This window comes from Mauremys mutica, chromosome 22 (assembly GCF_020497125.1).
Source record: "Mauremys mutica isolate MM-2020 ecotype Southern chromosome 22, ASM2049712v1, whole genome shotgun sequence".
Taxonomy (NCBI): Eukaryota; Metazoa; Chordata; order Testudines; family Geoemydidae; genus Mauremys; species Mauremys mutica.
Window position 1 is genome coordinate 8,159,066 of NC_059093.1, and position 20,297 is coordinate 8,179,362.

A 20,297-nucleotide genomic window follows, 5' to 3' on the forward strand; every position below is an offset into this window, starting at 1 on the left:
TCTCAGTAAATATATAATGGCAGCACCTATTAATAACTTCCCTACCAAATGATCCCAGAAACAATCTGAGCTCCAAAAGTGAGACAGGGTAATGAGCTCTCCTAGTTCTAAGCCAACCTCAAGGCTCCTGCCAGTTCGCCTAGAGTACGTTGGGAGGAAATGGGAGAACAGGAAGCTCATACCAGCATTCCTGTGTTTCAATTTCCCTCCTTGCCAAGTTCTTGGGGGTTAGCACCTCTGCCACGGTGACCTTGTCTTTCTGATGTTTCTTTCCACGGAATGGTCTCTTTCCACCTCCCTCCCTTCTGTTAAATGCTAAGGGAAAGATCCTCAGCTGCTGTAAGATGAAAGAGCTTAATTGGTTTCACTAGAGCTATGCTGATTTACACCTGCTGACAATTTGACCCTGACAGGTGCTGAAGTCAAGACCTTGGATTAGCTTTCCAGCTCTCTTGACATCTTTTTACAACCCTACCCCCAAGGCAGAAGCTCACAAGAACAACTTGAAGGACTTTCCACAAGACAGAGAATGTATCCATATTCAGTAGGAAAGAACAACAGTCAGAGACCACCCAGCTTGCAAAGCAAACTACACCCACAGAAAATGCCAAGAGGGGTGGCAGGAACACAGCAGGGTCTGGCCTACACTGAGCCCCTGCAATGGCCAGCTTCTGCCCTGAAGCATGCCAGGGTGATTCCTCCCTCTTTTAGCCTGTTTAAGTGCAGAAGCTGGTATTAGTCACAAAATTATCCAGCGTCTACTTCTCTCCAGACTGATTTTCTTTTCTGCCCAGCACTGCCCTGCCACCTTTCAATCTGAGGTGCAATCCCCCACTTTCCTCAGTGCTGCAGCCCAGACAGCCAAGAGTCTAGGAGCTGGGGGGCCATAGATGTAACCGAAAAGCAAGTGCAGCCCGGACCTAGGGAAATGCTCTTTCACACAGAGAATACGAAATGATTGGGCTGGCCTGGTGCAGGGGTGATTCAAGGAGTAAGTGACTTGTGGCTATTGGCCTCAGAGAAACGATGTGTGAAGGGGATGAGTTCAAAGCAGCCGGGGGCTCTTACTTGTGGGTCTTATGCGCAATCTGTCTCTGTGGTAGAGGCATTTCCCCCCCGGTGAAGCTGTTCCCCTTTCTCTTCTCTCCCAATGCTGTTTCTTCCCAGCAGGAGGGGAAGATGAGTTTGTCTGAAATAATAGCTCATTATTGTTAACTGCACCAGTCCAGTTAATTGAAGGTGTAAAAGCTTTATGTTTCTTGCCATTCAAAGCCCCCATAAACCAAAACTAGAGTATTGGACAGCAATGCTCCCTAGGACTGATGCTTGCAGCAGTGTGACTGCAGCCCTCTGGGCTAATACAAAGTGGGTTTTTTTTTTGTTGTTTTACAGTAAGAGATGGGCCCAGTTCTGCCCACTCCTATCTGATCTGACTCTATGACGGACAAGCACTAGGTGCAGGAATTGTTTTTGCCTTGGGTGGAAATGCCCCATGGCTTCCCGGCACTGTGTGCCGGGGGCGGGGGAGATGTAAACCGTGAAGGTGAAGATTGTGGCAGCTGTGAGCAAAGGCAGTTAACCCCGTCGTGTCCAAAGCTCCAACCCCCTCGCCCCCCTTCGCCAGCAGGAGGGAAGGAAACAGTGTCCGGTCGGGAAATCCGATCGTTTGCAATAGACGAGCCCGGGGGTGTCCAGCGCCAGGCACCTGTGCAGCGGGTGCTGCTTTGCAGAGGGTGTGTGCTCGGCCGGTCCCCAAGCCAGGCCCCTCACGCGCTCTCAAGCCGGACACTGGTTTTCATTGGTGTTTACACGGGCCATTTCCCTAAGGCAGCGTCCGCACAGAACCGGGGGCACTAGCCGGCTCCCCCGCTTCGCTTCGCTTCGGGACGCAGCCTCCGCTCCGCTTTCCGAGCTAGGGGCCGGGACCCCTCTCTCCCCTCGGCTGCATCCCCCCCTTCCCCCTGGCTCCAGCAGGGGGCCCCCGCGCCCCACTCCAGAGACTCCTGCCGTCCCCCCGCACGGGGCATGGGGGCGCGGGGCTCTGCCTCGCCCGTGCTGCCCCCCCTCCTCCCGGTACTACCCCCCCCCCCCCGCCGTGCTCCCCTCCTCCCGGTCCCCTCCTCCCGGTACTAACCCCCCCCCCCGCCGTGCTCCCCTCCTCCCGGTACTACCCCCCCCCAGGTACTGTTCCCTCCTCCCCCCGGGTACTGACCCCCCCGCCGTGCTCCCCTCCTCCCCCCGGGTACTGACCCCCCCCCGGCCGTGCTCCCCTCCCCCCGGGTACTGACCCCCCCAGGTACTGTTCCCTCCTTCCCCAGGGTACTGACACCCCCCCGCCGTGCTCCCCTCCCCCAGCCCCACGACTGTTCCCTCCTGAGCCCCTCCGCCGTGCTCCCGCCCCGGTACTGTTCCCCCCTCTCCCTAGATACTGCCCCCTCCGGCAGTACTCCCCCCCCCGGGTACTGCCCCCTCCTCCCCTCGGATATTCCCCTCCCCCGGGTACTGCACCCCCCCACACCGTGCCCCCTCCACTCGGGTACAGCATACCCTGCCATGCCCCGTCCCCCTGGGTACTGCATTCCCACTGTGCCTCCATCCCCCCGGTATTGCACCCCCGCCATGCCCCTCTCCCCCCAGGTAGTGCCCCCCCGCCGTGCCTCCCGGTATTGCACCCCCGCCGTGCCCCTCTCCCCCCGGGTAGTGCCCCCCCGCCGTGCCCCCCAGCATTGCACCCCCCGCCGTTCCCCTTCCGCTCGGTACCGCCCCCCCCACCCCGTGTTCCCCTCCCCCCGGCACTGCACCCCCCGCCGTGCCCCTCTCCCCCGGATAGTGCCCCCCTGCAATGCCCCCTCCCCCCCGCCGTGCCCCCCAGCATTGCACCCCCCCGCCGTTCCCCTTCCGCTCGGTACCGCCCCCATACCCCGTGTTCCCCTCCCCCCGGCACTGCACCCCCGCCGTGCCCCTCTCCCCCCGGGTAGTGCCCCCTGCAATGCCCCCCGCCGTGCTCCCCGGCACTGCGCCCCCAGCCCCGTGCAGTTCCCCCGGCCTCCACCGGGGGCCCCCCCTGCTCCCTCCGCTCCTCCCCGGTGCTGCCGGACACGGTCTCTCCGCTGCTGCCGCTGCCGGATCGGCGTGAGAGCGCCGCCGAGTCTGCGGGAAAAGCCCCGGCTCCCGCCCGCTGCCCAGCCCGGCGCCCCGGGGAGCCGCTCAGGTAAGAGACCGGCCGCCGCTGCGGCTCGGCTGTGCCAGCCCCGGCCCCCCGGCGGGGTCCCCGGCTGCCGCGCACCGCCGCTGCCCCGCAGCCGCTTCCAGGGGAGAGACAGCATCGTCCCCGCCCGGTCCCGCTATGGGGCTCTGCCTCCTTGCGCCCCATGCAGCCTGTGCCCTGCCCGGGGCCCCGCTGGAGCCGGGCGCCCCCCACCCCCGCGACTCCTGTGTTTCCCAGCGTCTCCTCTCGCCCCCACACCCCGTCTCCTCTGCAGCGGGGCCACCTTTTGCCCTGGGGTTCAGGATCATCCCCGGGGGCCCAATCGCGGGGGGGGGGAGGAGGAGGGAGGGTAACTGGGGGAGAGGGAGTAGGCACCAGCATCTATCCGGGAGGGGAAGGGTGGCTAAGAAATGAAAAAGCAACTCCATGGTCCTTGTATTAGCTGGGAAAAGAGGATGGGTGTTGGGGGGGGGGGGGAGGAGCGGGGGGACAGCTGTGTCCAGTTGTGTGATCCTCTTTGGAAGAGGCTGGGCTGCAGGAGCTGGCTGTGCCATGGCTGGGGAGGTGAGAAGCAGGCTCTGAAGTGTTTGAAATGACTCAGTTTTCCAGCAGATCTTTCATAATGATAATCAGAAAAATGTTTTAAAAATTACCTGTTAATAAAAATAGATACTGTGCAAGATAACTGCCCTGGGAAGTGATGCTGTGGGGGAGAGGCGGGGCTGGGAGGATTCTCTAGAGAGGGGTGAAGGATGAAGGGGGTGTGGAGTGGGGGAGGGAGAGAGAGATGAATAGGTGGAAGAGGGGGGATGGGAGGGAGTTTTGGAAGGAGGTGATGCAGTGGTGATGGGTGGCGTGGTTGGAGAAGTGAGCAGTGGATGGAGGAATGGGATGAAGGCATGGCAGCTGGTGGGTGAGGGAGAGATGGATGGAGGGATGGCATGGCTGATTATAAAGTTATGGTCACTTATAAAGAGTCTTTCAAATGGCTTCTATTTCTTTAAGGAACCATCCTTTCTCTGTGGCTGATCTTGGGGTTGTGAGCAGTGGGGCACCTCCTGACACCGTCTCCATAGCAGGGCTCCTGAAAATATCCCCATCCGTATTTCCTGGAGAAAGGGTGGCCAGGAGAGTTCTCCTTCCCGCCCCATAGGACTCTGGCATCTGGTGTGGATTTGTCATGACTTCACAGTCTAAACTGTTTTAAAAAGATTTAACCAACAGAAATGTACCATTGCACTAAAGCTTCCCAACTACATTGTTGTTATCCATTATATCATCTATTCGTGCTTGCAAAGGACTCTCCCACCAGCCCTATGCGGCAGATTATTTGTGGCCACAATACTTTAGCATATCAAGAGTTGTAAATAACTGAGCTCTGTACCTCAGCCTTCAGCAAAGCTGAAACCTAAAGAGAGCCGGAATAAAGCACAAAGCCCAATTCCCACGGTTTACCTGGACGTGACTTCACTTCCCTGATGTCATGGGAAGTGTGTGGTAGTTTCACAGAGTACAGGAGCACAGCTGGCTGACGTGGACGCTTGCCAGATATTGGAAATGGCTATTTTAGTGGCTGGAGATTGCAGTCATTGGCGTTTTCATAAATACCTTTAGATGGCTATTTTCCCAGTGTCTTTGGGTTAGGAAGATAGGGTAAAACCAGTCCATAATGTCACTCCACTGGATTCAATGGAGTTACTCCAGGGGTGAGTTTGTCCTAACGTGATTTTCATCTGGGATACCTCATTCCCTGTGTGTGTGAAGGTTACCTGGAAATGCAGGTATCATCCTTGTGCAGACCCTTCTTAATAGTGTAGCTTTGCAAGGTGCGGAGGGATTCCAAAAGCCTCCCTAGGCCCAGCTTTATTCTGCCATAACAGAGATGCTTCATTGCAAGCGTGCCCTGCAACTCTGAACGGGAACCTTTTGGGCAGAGGGAGGCGGGAGGATGTTTGCTGTAGATACTGCGCATTGCTCATCATTAATCAGGTTTATTATTTTCCCAAACTGGCAGGATTCATTCCTCAAGGTCGCGACCCTCGGGAGAGTTAATCTAATATGCACACATTACTCAGTCTGGGCTTGTTTAATTTTCAGCACTTTGCTCATTTCCTGTTGAGGAGCTATCTGCTGGGCATACAAGAGCTGTGCTTTGCCTCCAGGCCTCTAGCAGGAGGCAGTGTACAATGCCCAGGTCTTGTTGCAGTAGCATCCAGGGCAATCTCCCTCCCTTTCCAGCCTCCAGCAGGAGCTGATGCCCGCGTCCTGCAGCAGTAGCATCCGGGCTAGAGTTGCCCCTTCTAGCCTCCAGCAGGAAGTAGTTGCTAAGTGCCCAGGCCTTGATGTAGCAGGACAGTCTTCCAAATGCTTCAGGAGCCAGTACCTAGTGTCTGCATTTTGCTGTGGCTAGCTAGCAGGGCAGGGCCTTCTATTCTTTCTTCCAGCAGGAACTGGTGCCTAATACCCACTGCCTGCTGCAGAATCCTCCTTTTCGAACCACTAGCAGGAGCCAATTCTCTTAGCCACCAAGGCACGTGTGTACGTGCGTGCAGGTAGGAGACTGCTGTTAACAAGACTTGGTATTTTTGTGCCGAGGCTTTTCTTTTGCTACATTTCACATAAGAATAGAAAAGGGCTTTGTTAGATGAAGCTGCAGCTAGTCTCCTGCAGTGCCAAGGCAGGATACTTTAAAAGCTTTCTTTTAACATATGCAGTAACTGTTGTATTTTAGGAGAACTGGCTGGCTGGGAAGAGAGGTAATGTGCGACTGAACCTTTCGCCTGCAGGTCACTGGTTCAAATCCAGTCCAGATTTATAATGACTGAAAACTGTCAAAGTGCTGTTTGGTGGTGTGTGTGAAAAGAATTGTTTGGCTTAATCTATTTCCTGGTGGACAGGCTTTTACATCACCAGACTGGACATAAATTAGTACCCCTGGAAAAAAGCAGTGGATGAATGGGCCATGGAGACGACGACTAAAGTTAGTGATGGCATGGAGGAAAATTGTACTGTCAGTGCCTCCGTTCTGGAGATAAAGTGGGCGTAGGTTGTCCATTTGGAACCCTTCAGCAGCACAAAATGAATTGCATGAAATCCTTGGAGAAAGATGTTTTAAAACATAGTCTGATAACCCTTCGCGTACGAGTTCCTAATACAGATCCTCTCCGCCACTTCCATTTTGAGAGGCAGGTTCCATGAAAGGTTGAAAATCTTCAAAATAATGAGCCCCAGGCTGAGATCAGGGGAATGCCAATTCTAGCTCCTCGGTTGGGGACTGGAAGGGAGAGAGATGCGCCTGATGAGCAGGTGGTGAGGGAAATCTGTCTAGCAAAATTTCCTCTCATCCAGGGACAGGCCACCTGTAAAGTCTTGTTATGTGCGGGGATTTCAGCATGGGTGCTGCAGTGCTTAGGAATGACTGCATTACTGTTGACTGGATGTTTGTTGCTGAAGATTTTCTTTACCAATGTCGGTGTGAAGAAAAACTGAGCTGAGGATGTCGATCATAGGCACGCGAGCCTAAATACCCAGAAGCCAAAGAACGTTTGGTGATTGGTAGGAGAGTGGTGGATAATTTAAGGCAGTTGGTCTTCAGAGAGCTCATCAAAGGAGGATCCAGGCAGTTGTACATATTACCGCCTTGGAACGACTTTGTTATCTATATACTAAAGTGTGTCAAGAAATCCCATCTGCACAATCCCATCTGCGTGCTGATTACGTAGCCCTCTAATAGAGCAGTAGGTGAGCAATGACCTACTGAGTTAAGAATCAGCCAGGATTACAGGGAGATCCCATTTGTTGACCCTAGGCTGTGTTAGTCTGGGAGGCAGAGAATGAGGAAGAACCACAGGGTGGGTCTGTGTCCAGTAGCCTCCTTGTTATATCCATTCCAGCCAAGTTCTGTCCCTTTGGGATCACAAGGGATGCTTCAGCCTAGTTGCTGAACAGTCCTTACCTGGGGGGAAAACTGCTTTCTGTTAAGGGCCAGAAGAGAAGCGGGAAGGGAGTGGAAAGAGATTTCCTGGGTTGGGAACAGGTCCTCCTGTCAATGAAGAAATGGGAAAGAGAGGAACGTAGAACGATAAAGTAGGGAAGAGGAGTAAATACACATTTAGAATCAGTTAGCATTAAGGGCTGAAGTAAAGAGGAGAATTTACTAGGATAAGAAATCGATAAAATAGGCTGGTTAAAATATAGGGGAAGCCAGTCGAAAGGCAAACAGTTAATTAAAAAAATGTTTAGATGAGCACATTGCTAAGAAGGAGAGAGGCTTAAATGGAGCCCGATGCTGTGAGGCATTGAGCACTGTTAATCCCCTACCCTGCCTTGACCTTAGTGAAAGGGGGTGGATTTTGAGAAGGGGTTTGAAAGCAGAGAGGCTGGGATAGAATAGAGGAGGGCTACAGAGAAGGGGGAGTGGAAGTGTGCCTCTCTCCTCAGTCCAGATGGGCTGTCATCTACTTTAACCATGGGAAGGGAGGTCATTCTGGGTTTAGGGGGCACCCTAGAAGGAGGTATGGAAGTGGGAGGAGAAGTGATGTTAATTGTCTAATGTCTGTGTAATGGACATCTTGGCTTGTTGATTAATAATGCAGTAGCATCCAGAGGCCTCAACCAAAATTAGGTCCCCACTGTGCGTGGTCTGGACATAGATGGAGTAAGATAGTTCCTGTTCAAAGAGGCAGTGCAGATCTGTGGGTTGAACTTGGGTCTCTCAAGTCCTCGTCCCCTGTGCCTTAACTGCAAGACTGCCCTGCGTCTCAGGTTGTTTACCCAGAATCCTTGTCTCTCTTTCTATCCACTAGTGACAAAAGAACTGCAAGAGAGTAGCTGCCTTTGGCAGTTGGATCCCACCAACGCAAGGGCGAGCACTGGGTTGTGTGGCGGGGGGACTGCTGGTTATGGTGCATCCTGGCTTGATAGGGAAACAAAGTCCTGAAAGCCAAAGGGCTGATTTGCAAGAGGTGCTAAGCACCTTCCTCTCCCGTTGACCTAAGCTGGAGTTGTGAGTGCCGAGCACTTGTAAAAATCGGACCCCCGTGTTCTTAAGGTGCTAGATAGAAGGCCGTCAGCCACTGCATTAGCCTTTTCAGAAGTGCCCCCATTCCATGCTGGGGGTTTCTCAGGCAATCACAGAATGTTCAGCTGTCTGTGCTAACCCAGAGCTTCAAGTGAGGAGCAACTGTAATTCTTGTCTAAGGAAGAGAACAGCATAACTGGTATCTCCTAAGCCAGTGGCTCTCAAACTTTCGTACTGGTGACCCCTTTCACATAGCAAGCCCATGAGTGCAACCCCCCTTGTACATTAAAAACATATTTTTATATATTTAACACCATTATACATGCTGGAGGAAAAGTGGGGTTTGGGGTGGAGGCTGACAGCTCACGACCCCCCATGTAATAACCTCGTGACCCCCTGAGGGGTCCTGACCCCCAGTTTGAGATCCCCTGTCCTAGACTTAGTGGGTTGATAGAAATCCATGGAATGTTGGTGATTCCTTGCTGAAGAGAATGGGAAACTCAGTTCTCCGAATGGGGGATTTCTGTATACAGAAAACAGACTCCAGATACTATCGCAAGGTTATTCCAATGCAGAGGAGGCCACAGAGTTCAATGTATTTGGTTATAAGTCCCTGTTAGTGGAAATATTAATATAATTGTCGGAGTGCAGCATAGGGCATCCGCTCAGAACAGGAAAGAACTTAGTGTGTTCACAGAGGTGAAAGAAGTTGCAAAATCTGATGGAACCTACTGAGCAGTTTTAACTGCCCCAATATTAACGCACTGTCTGGTATGTTGGGCCTGGATTGGAGGAACAATTTATGGCATTAATAAACAGCTGCCTTTTAGAGCAGCGTGTTTGGGTACCTATGGTAACTCTTGATTTAGCTTCCTGTACTAGACACGAATGGGGATTTAGCAGCTCTGTTGGCGAGTGACCATGGCACGACTGTGTTTAATGTAATCGTGAGTGACTCCCTTAGGGATAATGCTGTGATGGCAAACTATAAAAGGGCAAGTTTGAAAATGTTGAGGAAATTGGTTGGCTGGAGGCTGATGGGAAAAAGTGGAGAAACAGACCAACGTTAAACGTCCCACGAGCAGCCCAAAGAGCTATTTAGGGATGTAGCAGTCAGGATACTGAAGCTTTGTAGATGTCGGAGTACTAACAACAGCAACAAAACCCACAGGCAAATGGAAAGCAGCAGAGTTGGAGTGAAGAATACTGAGCATCGCTGCGGTACTTCCCCTGCACCCCTCTCAAAGTAATTTACAGAAGAGGGGGAGTGTCTTTCTCCCCTTTTTACACACAGTGAAATGGGAGCACAGAGAGGTGAAATGACTTGTCCAAGGGAAGCGAGCCAGTGGGAGAGCTAAAATCAGATAGACCGTAGGAGCCCTGATCTCCAGTCCCCTGCTTTGTTGGCTAGTCACTCTGCCTCAAGAGGGCCAGTTGATTAGGCCTGGAAAAAGACATTCTCGTAGAGTGGAAAGCTCACCTGAAGACCACAGACTGGAATGCAAGGGCCATGCCAATGGTGAAGTGAGGTAAGAGAGGATAGATCAGATCAATTGACAACATCAGTGCAGCTAAGTCAGTTGAAACCAGCTGCAGATGTGACCCTATGTATCCAGTGGTATTGAGGAGAATAATACAATATTTGGGCAATACATTAAAAAGCTGCATAGGTGACTGTAGCCCCAGGGCCAAAAGTTGTGCAAGGAACAATTGAAGAGGAAAATGAAGGGAGGAGGTGGGTGGAGGGGAAGTTCAAGGATTCCTTTGCATCTGGATGCTGGAGAAATTCCCATTCACAGGAAATTAACAGCAAGTGAGTTCTCCAAAGAGGAAGTAATGGGGCGACTTGAGAAACTTGGGTGCTGTAAATCAGCAGGACCCTGATGGTTCATCTGAGGGCTCTGGGGTAAATAAAGTGTGAAATAGCAGAGCTATTAACTGGCTTTGCAGTATTAACTTTAAAGTGGCAACTCTTCCTGAGGCTGGAAGGATACTGTTGCGGGACCGGCTCCATGAGCCAGTGGCTTTGCAGCAGGGATGACTCTGGCCTGTGATGCCTTTAAAAAGTAAAATAAAAACAGAAGTTCCAGGATATTAGCCCAGTGAATCTCAGTTCTGTTCCCTGGCAACTGACAATCTAATGAAAGCTCAAAGTTTCAAACTCCCTAGTCTCTGTTTGCCAGAAGCTGGGATTGGTGATGGGATGGATCACTTGATGGTTACCTGTTCTGTTCATTCCCTCTGGAGCACCTGCTGTTGGCCACTGTCAGAGGACAGGATAATGGGCTGGATGGACCTTTGGTTTGACCCAGTATGGCCGTTCTTATGTTCTTAAGTACTTGGATCTGGTGAACCTGTATGGTCAAACCATCATGACTTGTGTGAGAACAGGGGTGGAAATCTGCCACCTTTAACCTGGTAGCGATTACTGGTCAAGTTAATGAAGCAGGAGAGCTGATGATGACCCAATGGACATAATTTATTTGGATTTTCATCAAGCTTTCCATTAGGTCCCTCATAAGAGACTATTAAAGGAGATAAATAACAGAGTGAGAAAAATAAATAACCACAGGTTAAGGGGCAAAGTCGAGTGGTGGTTTAACTAGGTAAGTAACAGAAAATGGAGCTGTAATGGAAGGCTGCTGCTCAGAGGGCAAACAGGTTATTGGTGGGTAGGAGCGGGGTCCTTGCATAGAGGCTGGAGCTGTTTATTATATTTAATGACTTAGAGGAGGAAGTGGACCAGGGAGGGGGTAGGATATAATTTTGCTGTTAAAAAGAACTTGCTTTGGTTACTAAATGCTGAGGAGATTTAAGAGGCACGGCAGCTAGATTGAAGCCCATCAGGGGATTGGTCAGCATGCCGGCAGCTGGGATTTAACTGGAATAAATGTGCCAAGCAATGCACACTGGCAAAACCACTCTGAATCTTCTCTCTCGGAGGCAGGCGGGCTGTGAATCTATGGGATCTTCCGAGGAACAGGGAGACGTAGGAGCAATCGGCCAGAGAGGTCAGGGAAGATAACCTGTTCTGCGTGCAGTAGTAGTTTAAAAGGCAAATAGGCCGTGTGGGAGCACTGTGAAAGAAAGTTAGCATGGAAAGAGATTCTGACCTTGCAGCAGGTGGCCTCATCTGAAGTGCTATCTAGTCTTGATCACCCGGGTGCAGGGCAGATATTAACAAAGCCTAGAGGACAGCGGTAAAGAGGGAGAGACAGTAGCATCTAGTGGATAGAGCATTGGATTGGGAGTCAGGAATGTGGGTTCTGTTTGTGCTTCTGCCAATGGCCTGCTGGGTGACTTAGGGTAAGTCATGGCGGCTTCCTGTGCCTCAGTTTCCCCATCCATCATCTCTTTCTTGGTAAAGAGTAGAACTGTGCAGATGACCGTTCTTTGTTTTTTGGTTCTCTGGTAGTTTAAAAAAAAAAAAAGTTCTGGGTTGACCCAAACCGAAAATTTTTTGGTGACTCAAAAGCTGAAGAAGAATTCGTAAGCCAAAGTTTTGTTTTGATTTCAAGTGTTTTTTATCTTTTAAATCAAACGGAAGGAAATTTTCAACCGAAGTCATGTTGGATCGAAAAATCGAAACCTTTAAAAAATGTTGCAACATTTTGACTTTCCCAATTTTTTTTTCTTTTTATAAATATATGAACAATTCACTGAACCCTTTCGATGATGCTGAATCTGCGTTTTTTCCCAGGGAAAAGAGAAAAGTTTACGCCAAAAAAATGGATCTCTCTATAGTAAAGAACTTTGAGCTCTGTGGTTGCCCACCCAAAGACCACCTACAGCATTGCAGACAGGTCGATACATTGCTGAGGAGCACCAGAGGGTTTCGTCTGACACAGCAGAGACTAGACACTGCAGGCGTCAGGATGCTGCGCTTGATGGGGTGCTGTGTCTCTCTCTTGGTGCTCTGTTAGTACTTAGCATGTTCTCAGTAGTATGGCAAATCCCACATGCCTTTTCCAGCTTTCTCTCCTGCCACGCAGTACTCGCAACCTTGGCTTCTGCATAGTATGAAGCTTGCAGGGGAGGAGAGGTAATGGTGCAGAGAGCCAACAGGTGGGTCCTCCAAAGCAGTGAACAGGACAACCGGGTGCGTGTTTAGGGGGAGACTCTTGGAACTGCTCCCCTAAATGGTTCAGAAGATAACACTTAATCGCCAGAACCGTGAGGGATTTATACAGCTTTTACATTTATTTTCTGCTCAGCTGCAAATCCCTGTATCAGATCCCGGGCAGGTGATGGGACGGAGCTGCAATGCTTATGCTGACTGTCCTTCTGCAAAGAAGCAGCTGCATAATGTAATTTCCAACCCGTGTCTCAACTGAGCACCCAGTGAGCCATCCAGCATGCGGGGATTTGCATCTCTACTGAAATCACGCGGCTATAAAGTCTGCAGAATTGATTTGCATCCTTCATGAGGGAAAGAGCCAGACACACACTTTTTCCCCCTCTTCCATCCTCTCTCCCTTTTTAGTGTATTTGGTTAGCTCAGCATCCGGCACAGTGTTGTGGAAATAAAGCAAAGAAGCTTTATCTTGACTTCATTACATATGTATGTTTCTATGCATAAATAGGGAGCGTATATCACATTGGCAGTCCCTAGCTAGGCTAGAGTTAATGGAAATGCTGCTGTGACCTTATAAACCCGGCTTCTCAAGGGTTTATAACAAGTCTGCAAAAATTCACTCCGGACACAAACGAGTCATGCGAGGTCTTAGCCCCCCCTTGAGCAGAAAGTCATCATAATACAGATTTCCCACCCACGGTTGCTTGGGCATTCGCCACAGTTCGGTGAGGATTTTACTGCTTTTAAAAGGTGGCTTTTCCGTCCTGTCACTGTCTTGGGATTTGGCATGAAGAAACAATAGGAGGCAAATAGATCAGTCCATTCATCATCATGAGGAATACTTACAGATTGATGCCTCTCGCACACCATTTATGTCAGGGAAGTCACTCCAGACTGACACTGGGGCAAAGGAGGGGAGCCTCTGGCCCCTACATCTCAATTTTTTGTGGAGTTTTGGGTTGCCCAGCCTAAACTAGCATGGGCCTAGGGTTGCCACCGCTGATGTGCAAAAAGCCCGGGACATCTGGGATGACCCTGAGTCCACAAAACTGGTGAGCTGGCAGTGTGTACTGAACAACCTTGGGACAACTGTCTAAAAAAACCCAAACCTGCTCCTGGGAAAACTGGGATAGGTGGCTACCCTAGCTGGGCCTGATTTTTGGAGGTGCTCAGTGTGACAGATGTGATGAATGCCAGCATATCCAGAGACCATCGAAGCTGCTTCATAAATGTTATCTGGGTAAATGCTACCTGTATCTCTGTGAGTCACGATCTGTATGCTGGCTGGTCAAGAGGGTTGCTGAGCTCCGTCCAGGAACTAGAATCTATGGCAGGTAATTATCATCAGTGGGACAGGTAAACAGCTCCAGAGAAGCAGCACCTGCTGGGGTGAATTGCATAGACCAGTTGAGACCAGGGTCAAGAGATCCAGGACGCAAAGAGCTGGTGATATAAAGGGCCAGGGTCAAATGCTTAATGGGGGCCCCTCATTTTGTCCAGCAAACTGACATGGACTGTTAACCAAGAGCGGGCAGACCCTGCTGAAGGGTTTGAAGCCTGAAACCTGTCAGGGTCCCCAGAGGAAAGACTGAGGGACCTCTGGTAAGCTTAGTATACGTTTAGACCTTTTGTTGTTTGTTTTCAAGCGTCACCGACGTCTCACTTACACCCTGGTTTGAGAGTTTAAGGAGGAGTCACATAGGGTACGTCCAAACTACCCGCTGGATCGGTGGGTAGCGATCGATCTATCGGGGATCAGTATATTGCATCTCATCTAGACATGATAAATTGATCCCTGAACGCGCTCCCGTCGACTCTGGAACTCCACCAGAGCGAGAGGCAGAAGCGGAGTCGACGGGGGAGCCGCGGCCGTTGATCCCGTGCCGTGAGGACGGGAGGTAAGTCGAAATAAGATACGTCGACTTCAGCTACGCTATTCCGGTAGCTGACCTTATGTATCTTACATCGACCCCCCGCCCCCAAGTGTAGACCAGGCCATAGACTTACGGAGCTTACGGCCAGAAGGGACCACCAGATCATCAGTCTATCACAGGTCACCAACACCAACATGGTGAGCCTTCTGCTGGCTCTCTGCATCGGGATGAATTTCACTCAAGATGGCTAAGAAGGAGCCAGAGTCTCTTTCTATGGTAGAGTGACTTTAAGTGACTTACCTAGAGCAATTCACTGAGCTGGTGGCAGAGCTCAGATTACAACTCACTAGTTCCTGGGTCCTGGCTTTACAGTATATCCACTTGTTCCTGTTGCGCTCCCTCCTTATTCCTGTTCCTCCCATTGCACAAGCTGGTCGCCTGTTCCAGATAGCCTGTGTGGGGGCCTAATTCATCATTGCCCCCGACCTCGCCTTCTCATTTACACCATTGGAAAGCAGGAGTGAAACACAACCAGGTTAGAAAAAGAGCATTTTATACCCACGTTGCATTTGTTGTGAGAGTAAACTGCTCTTTAATCTAGCAGAGAGAGGCATAAATATGGCCTGTCCTTGTAATGGATCGAGACTTACACAAGAGAGGCATCAAAAAGAGGCTGGGTACTGTATGTAGAAGTGTGGTGTACCCTTTTTAGTGTACTCGGAGGAGGAGGGCTCCTCAGCCACAAGCCCGAATCTTTAGCCAGGTTCTTTTGAATATTGCCTTGATCCTGACTAAGTAATAAGTATGTGCAAATGAATATGTTAATGTTTTATTGGAACTTTGCCTAGTGAAAAGAAAAGTGAAGAGACAAAGGCATAAAAAGATCCACTGCTGGAAGCTGAAGCCAGACAAATTTAGGCTGGTAGTAAGGCACACATTTTTAACAGTGAAGGTAATTATCCATTGGCACAGTTTATGTAGGGAATATGGCGGATTCTCCATCCCTTGCAGTCTTTAAACCAAAGCTGGATCTTTTTCTAAAAGATCTGCTATAATTCAATCAAAAGTTCTGGACTTGATGCAGGAACTGCTGGGTGAGGTTCTCTGGCCCAGGTTATACAGGAGGTCAGAACAGTGAAGGTCCCTTCTGCCCTTTAAAATCTCTGAAAACCTTCAAAATGTGACCCAAGTGTAACTGACACAAGTGATGTCTGCCTGAGGTTGCAGAGAGTTTGAAACCCTAGCTCTGAGGTGTGAAATTCCCTGTCCATTTCAATGGGGGCAGACTGAAGTGCCAGCCAGGAAACATCAAAAGATAGGCCTTTATCAGCACATGGTGAGGGCTCAGATTTCAAGTTCGGGAAACATAGCCTAGGGTGAGAATACTGTGGCAGTAGGAGTTTGATGGTGGGCTCTGGAGAGAGCTGGTTTTCTCTGAACTGGGCTGACATGCCTGTGTGTTATAATTCCTGGCGAGCATTAAACAAGATTTTAATCTTCTCAGTCACTGCTTGGCTATTGAAGAATGTTGCAGCCAATACAAATGTAAACAAAACTGTCTGGATATTTGTTTATGTAACAGATCATTAAAAACTCTGTGAAAAATATCTTGTTCTGGTCTGTTAGCTAATTAATCTGCATTTTAAGAATTGTCTAAAGACATATTTGCAAGCTAGTCTATTGAGCTGCTGCTTATCCAGTCAATAATCCCCATATTTAATAGTCCCACAGAATGTATTTCTATAATGTGTTGCAAACAGTTCAGAAATCTGCATCTTTTCTGTCTTAAGATGTCAACACTCAACACATTTTCTATGACAGATTATTACTATCAATGGAAAAGTTCAGAGACATTAGCTTCCAACTGCTAAGACTAGGGATAGAGAAATTCCGAAAGCAAACCCATGGGTCTCAGTACTTCCAAACGCTGAACGTCTTTGCAATTCAGATCAGGATCCGGTTCCAGATGTTCTGGTTTGAGCCTGTAAAATTCAGGCAGTGATTGTCTCAAACGCCCCACCTTGATAACAGGTGCTGATCCTGCTGGGAAATGGGTTTTTTCCTGACTCACTGAGTCAGGTGGCTCATTATCCCATGGATACGTAAGTCTCTGGGGAGAGAAGATTGAGGGGTGGGCTGAGCAGCTCAGAGAGGAACTCTGGGAGCAGCCAAAATGGGATGGGAGGTTTGAGATAAACTTTATCTCCCCAAAAAGCAGCTGAATGTGAGCTCCCAGGAGAATGTGGAGGCTAAGTGAGCACAGACTGTTCCTGGCTGTGTAAGCAGGGGACGATTGACTAGAAGTAGGGAGGTGATACTGCATATAGCAGTAGTGGGACAATACCAGAATATTGCATCCTGTTCTGATGTCCGTACTTTAAAAGGGATGGTGACAGTTTGGAAAGGGCTCAGAGAAGAGCTGCAAGAATGATGTGCGGTCTGGAAAGCCTGTCTTACAGAGGCCGAAGCGCCATTTATTTAGCTTATCAAAGAGACGGTTAAGAGGGGACTTGACTGCAGTTTGTAAGTACCTACGTGGGGGAGCGATTTTGATAGTAGAGGGTTCTTTGATCTAGCAGACAATGGCAGAACACGATCATCGCTGAAAGCTGAAGCCAGACAAATTGAGGCTAGCAATAAGGCATCCCCCATCCTTTTTATTTTTTACAGTACAGGCAATTAACCATGGGGACAATTTACCGGAGGATGTGATGAATTCTCCAGAGTTTGAAATCTTTGACTCAGGGCTAGGTATCTTTCTCAAAGAGATGCTCTAGCATCCCCAGAAGTTATGGGCCTGATGCAGGAGCCACTTGGTGAGATTATCTGGCTGTAATATTCAGGACGTCAAACTAGATATTCATCATGTTCTCTGCTGGTCTTAAAAGTCTATGGATTTCTTTATTGATAAAATTGAACTTCAGGAAGAACAGGAGTAGTTGTGGCACCTGTACTCCTGTTCTTTTTGCGGATACAGACTAACACGGCTGCTACTCTGAAATCAAACTTCAGGGAGGGAGTGGGCTGTGTATAGAGAACATCTCGGAAAAGGTTTTCACAGGGTCCATCTCTAGCTGCCAAAGAATTGAATGAAACTCGGACATATGTCTCCACTGTATTGGAAACCTGGGTCCCGGCTTGTGGTCTCATTTCTCAGCCCAAGCACTCCACACTGCATTGCAAACATGGGTTTACAGTTGCTGGCCGTGAGTCTCTCAGCCATGCTAATGCATCCATACTGCACTGTGCAGACCTTCTCACTCGGGGCTGCAGTTTGAGCTGCATCCGTACTGTAAAATGACGGGACCCGAGTCACGGCAGGACTTAGACTCTGACCCACCCCCTAGGATCTGGGTCCCAAGGGCTTGCTGACATGAGTCAGACTGATTTGCGTGTGGACTGAAGTGGCGCATGGGCTCAAACCTGGTTTAGTCGGCAGTATAGACATACCTTAAAAGTGCTCAAATAATCTATCTTATTACAGGGGCCTCAGCACTGTAGTATCTTGGCGCACACTGAGTATTTACCCTCACCACGCCCCAGGCTATTACCTCCATATTTCTTACAAATGTGGGAATAAGGCACAGAAAGACTAGGCCCAGAGCCTCACAGGTATTTAGGTGCCTAACTTCCATTGAAATTCATGGGAGTTAGGTGTCTGTCTACCTTAGGAGGTTCTAGGCCTACGTGACTTGCCCAAGGGTATGCAGGATGGCTGTGGCAGAACAAGAATGGCACCTGGCTCTTCAGAGTCCCAGGCCAGTGCCTGACCCACAATCGGAGAATCGTAAAAATGCAGAGCGGGGAGGGACCTCAAGGAGTGAGCAAGTCCAGCCTCCTGCATAGAGGCAGGGCTGATGTAAACCTACATCTTCCCTGCCGGGTGTTTGTCCAACCTCTTCTTATCAACCTCCAGTGATGGGGATTCCACAGCCTCCCTTGGAAGCCTGTTCCGGAGCTTAACTACCCTTAGAGTTAGAAAGTTTTTCCTAATATCTACCCTAAATCTCCCACGATAAAGCCCATTACTACTTGTCCTGCCTTCAGTGGACACGGAGAACAGTTGATCATGATCCTCTTTATATCAGCCCTTAACATATTTGAAGGCTGTTACCAGGTTCCACTGTTCTGTAGCCCCATTGCCAGCATGGTTTTGCTGGCTCAAGATGTCCGCCAGCTACATTTCTGGGTGTTGAGCCTGGGTTCCAAACCTTTGGCTGGGTCTATGGGACTGCTGCAGAGAGGTGGCTACAGGCATGTTGTTTTTTTATTATTTGTATTATCGTAGCGCGTAGGAGGCCTTGTTGTGGGCAAGGACCCCATTGCTTTGCACAAACATAGAACGAAAAGACAGTCCCTGGCCACACCTGACCTGCTCGAAGCATTTTGCTCAGGCAGATTCAGGCCTACAGATGCCCCCATGGGGAACGAAGCTGTAACCACTGACTGGTGTCATTACACATATCAGTGTTGTATCCACACCGATCACATATAACTTGGCAGTCCATGTCATTGCATCAGGAGAGTGTTTGTATAAAAATAACGAGCGGTTCGTTTCCCCCACATCTAACCCACTGAGTGAGCTCTTCCCCCTTCTAGCCGCCTTAGAGGGAGGTGCTTAGAAAAGCTCCTATGGGTTGAGGTGGTTCTGATTTTATCAGACTGCCCCCTCCCTCGCACACTTGATAAACCAGCTGTTAGAGGTTCCAAGCTGCTACAGAACCTCCAGCAGGTGCCTGCACAGAAACAAAGGAGGCTGGAAATGCAAATCCCTCATGCCATCACCCGAGACATGTTTAGCAAATGCAGGGAAAGCGATTAAGCGGCATCGTTATTGTTTCGTCAGTGGCTGGTGTGTTAAGTACAGCAGTGTGTTCGGGAAAGTTACTTTTTCTTACTGCCGTGTTTCTCTGTCACCCTTGCCCAAGAGAGCCATGTAGAGGTGGAGAGAGGGGCAACCCAGGACCGTGTGGTATCTTGTGAGCCTCGAGGCTGAGATTTCACGTGAATTTGGGGTGATAAATCCAGGCCAGGGGTTTCACAGCTTGACTCTCTGTCCTATCCAACTGTGGCACTTGCTTTGCAGATCTAGCAGCAGGGCTGGAGGGCCCCAGGCCAGATGCTGCAGAGCTGGTCTCTCAGTGGTGAGCGTGTGTGGAAGGGAGCAGGGTGATGGGTAAGGATTCCTCACCATCCTCCCTCCCTGAGCATGAAAACTGATTCAGGGAATGGGAGAGAGCTTCTCCCAGCCCAGGCTAATCTCTCCCATGGCTGAAACAATTCTCCTGGATGCTGCTGGCCCATAATTGTTGGGGACTCTGGAATAAATACCACCCTTTCCACAGCTGCAGAGTAGTAATGTGCATCTCAATTGTATTTGGTAAATGATGACGTGAAACTCATCCTGTACGCCCTAGCCACCTTTTTTCTGTCCTCATCGCTCTGGTTCTTATTTGCTGGGTCAATAGGTGACACGTGTCAGGTTGGAGTTTGATTTTGGGGGGGATGGATGCTCTCAGAGCACTGGTGAGAATTGAATTAGGATTGTCTCAATAAGAGGGAGAGATTACCAATTGCAGGGGAAAAAAACCCATTTCAGGGAAGTTACTAATATTGTAACTGTTAATTTGAGTGTTCATTGATTGTCTGTCACTTCTTTGATGCAATCTATTACTCTCCTTCCAAGCGGATGGATTCCATTGATTAAGTAGCTTAGTTGCTATTGCATCATTTTTTCTATTTTGACTTGGATCATTTCCCCCCTCCTCACTCAATGCTTTTCTTTGACTGGCTTTATAATTAGCATCAATTATTTTTGGCATGATCTCAGCACTTACATTGTCCTTGTTCTCTTACAATCATTTTTAATGTCTCTGATACTTCAGGGATTTTTAAGTGGCCGGAGATGACAACTTAACCAAGGGATGCATTTGTACTTGATCCAGTATCACTTGTGCGTGTGGATTTAGGGTATGTGTTTCCCCGGAAACTGATTTACTCATTAAAGGTTTTTTGTTGCTGCAGGTTCAATTATGGAAGTGAATTGCGTTTTATAGACAAAAACAATGTAAGCCAAACTGCGCTTTTATGGTGTCTTTGACATAAATGGCTAAGCAGTCG

At 49.5% G+C, this 20,297-nt stretch overlaps 1 protein-coding gene across 2 annotated transcripts in view; it reads left to right on the forward strand.

The window, feature by feature from the left end:
- The first annotated feature begins 3,093 nt into the window (after positions 1–3,093).
- The window catches only part of GRIK4 (glutamate ionotropic receptor kainate type subunit 4), a 305,039-nt gene continuing 287,835 nt past the window's right edge, over positions 3,094–20,297 (forward strand). For both annotated transcript variants that reach the window (XM_044997260.1, XR_006574932.1), the window contains exon 1: positions 3,094–3,211. The gene's annotated coding sequence lies outside the window, so the exon portion shown is untranslated. The remainder of the gene's footprint in view (positions 3,212–20,297) is intronic.